The sequence below is a fragment of the Grammomys surdaster genome, unplaced genomic scaffold (assembly GCF_004785775.1).
Source record: "Grammomys surdaster isolate TR1022 unplaced genomic scaffold, NIH_TR_1.0 125889, whole genome shotgun sequence".
Classification (NCBI taxonomy): Eukaryota; Metazoa; Chordata; class Mammalia; order Rodentia; family Muridae; genus Grammomys; species Grammomys surdaster.
The window spans coordinates 3,535,695-3,538,068 of record NW_021620714.1 but is presented as its reverse complement, the minus strand read 5'-3'; the positions used below and the strand labels follow the sequence as shown (position 1 = coordinate 3,538,068).

Genomic DNA, 2,374 nt, shown 5'->3' with positions numbered 1-2,374 from the left:
GCGGCGGCGACGGCCTGACCCGCAGGAGCGGCGGGCCAGCCGGGGGGCGGCCCGGGAGGCGGCGGGCGCAGGCCGCGGGAGCGCGGGGCTGGGGGACGCGAGGATGGTGGGTCGGGGCTTGGAGAACGGAGAATGACGGGGGCGGCGGAGGCGAGCGGGCGGCCTCCGAGGCCTGCGGTCGGTGTCGGGTAGGAAAGAGGTGGGATGCACGCGGGGAGGCCTTGGGGTGCCAGGCTGTGGGCGAGGAGGCCGGCCAGACCCCAGGGCTCTCCACCGTCTTGGTGCAGTGCATTATGCACCGCAGGCCTCGGTCGCTCTTGCTGCCTCGGTGGCTGCAGGGAAGGGCAGGGGCTGGTGAAAGGGGATTGCTTGCAGGAAGCATAGTGGGAGTGCGAAAGGGGCCGGAGGGAAGATGCCGGATAGGTGGAGGAATGCCGGGGGTGGCTGTGGAGCAGTCTTGAGGATTCTGGGGGTGTTCATTGTGCAGATATGTTAGGTGTTTCATTATGGAAAGAACCGAAGCGTTTCCAAGGCAAAGGAAGAAGGCTAGAGTAGTTTCTGCGGATACAGGGAAGAGCGTTTGAAGCCAGAGGAGTGCTAAATATTGGAGAAGATGCAGGGAATGCATAATAGAATAGACAGATGTAGCATAATTATCAAATGCTGGCCCAAGGTCTAAAGAGTTATTCCAGATGGGCCAGAGTGGCCTAGTTCGGAACCTGTTTGGGCTCTTCAGTAGATGACATCCGGTAAGTGTGGGTCCCCGCTTGGTTGGGGTCATTGAGAATTAGTTACTTAGCCTGTAGATTGGTTTGAGACATTTTAGTGCCGCACTAGTGAACTGAAAAATCTTTGAAAGAGACCTTGAGAAACCGCCTGGCCTATGGGAATCCTTGAGGCCACGGAGTTAAGAATTTTAACAGATTGCGAGTATTGTTTGTTACCGGAGGACGGATGAACACTGCCCTGGCAGACACTGGAATAGGAATTAACTTGGCCTGACGGTTTTCTTCTTCACTGCCTAGCTTATATGGTTCCAGAAGAGCTGGTGCCGTATTTCAGCCTAGGCTGCAGGACACAAGATTATAATTGTCCGCGTCGAGAGTTGGTGCATTATAGTCTGGTCTTTGGAGGCTCCATTTGTGGCCCAAAGAAATCTAGTTGAATTGGTTCTGTACCTCGGGTTGGCGGGAGATCCTTTTCCATTCACAATTCCGGATGTACTCTATCACGGAGGCATGGTGTTATTAAAGAAAATAACATCTGCAAGCAAAATGTAGGCACAGAGGATCTAGAATATCTGTGTTGATCTTAGCGTATAAGGAGGTCAGGAGTGGTTATCATGATGCCTAAGGAAACCTGAAGTGATCGGATGAGTATAGGTCTGGTGAGGAGGGACAGTTCTATGTTAGGAAACCCAAGTTCTTTTTGTTGCATTTACTGAATGCACAGTAGACCATATTTTTCAAGAAGGAACACTGGATGAGGACAATGTCTTGTCTTTTTTTTTTTTTTTCGAGGCAGGGTTTCTCTGTGTAGTTCTGGCTGTTCTGGAACTCACTGTTGTATACTAGACTGCCTCAAACTCATGGAGATCCACCTTCCTCTGCCTCCTTAAAGGCATGTGCCACTGCCAGGCTAGAACAATGTGTTAAATTCTATTTGGATAGTATTCATCTTTTGTTATTAAAAGATATTACATAATATGTTGTGATATCACTTTAACTGAAGAGAAGATGAGTATGTTAAATGTGGCAAATCATTTTTATGGAAGTTGAAGGAAAAGAGAATCAGGGGGAGAATGGAGTGAGATTTGGGAGAGGGAAGGCAAACTCAGGTATCGTCCATTCCTTTAGCCAAGGTGCTACTTAATACTTAAGGCGGGGAGATTAATTTTTCTTATAGAAATAACTGGAATTTTTATTTTAAAAAAACGGAAAATTTCCTGTCAGCACATTTAGATTTTCTCACTTTTAAAGATTTTTATTTTTATTTATGCATATTTATTTGTCTGTATGGCGTATGCCATGGATGTGAAGGTAACCAAGGATGTTAGAAGAGAGTGTTCGCTCCTCTGGAGCTACGGCAACAGGCAGGTTTGAACTGACTGATGCGGGTGCTGGAAACTGAACTTGGTCCTCTGGAACAACAGGAAGCAGTCTTATTAGCTGCTTCTTTAGGCATTTTAAAAAAGAGCTTATTTGATATGATGCACCAGTTTTTACTGTCATCATGGTATTTGTGGCTCAGTTTTTCTCTGCTGCACTAGTATTGTGTATTGCCATTTCTTTTACTACAGAGCACCAGATACAGTATGTTGTTTTTCTTAGGCAAATAATATGAATATGTATGTAATTAAAAAAAAAAAACGGTT

At 46.9% G+C, this 2,374-nt stretch overlaps 1 protein-coding gene across 3 annotated transcripts in view; it reads left to right on the top strand.

Moving 5' to 3' along the window:
* Positions 1 to 2,374, top strand: part of Znf148 (zinc finger protein 148) — a 127,093-nt gene that overhangs the window by 698 nt on the left and 124,021 nt on the right. The gene's annotated exons all lie outside the window — the stretch shown is intronic.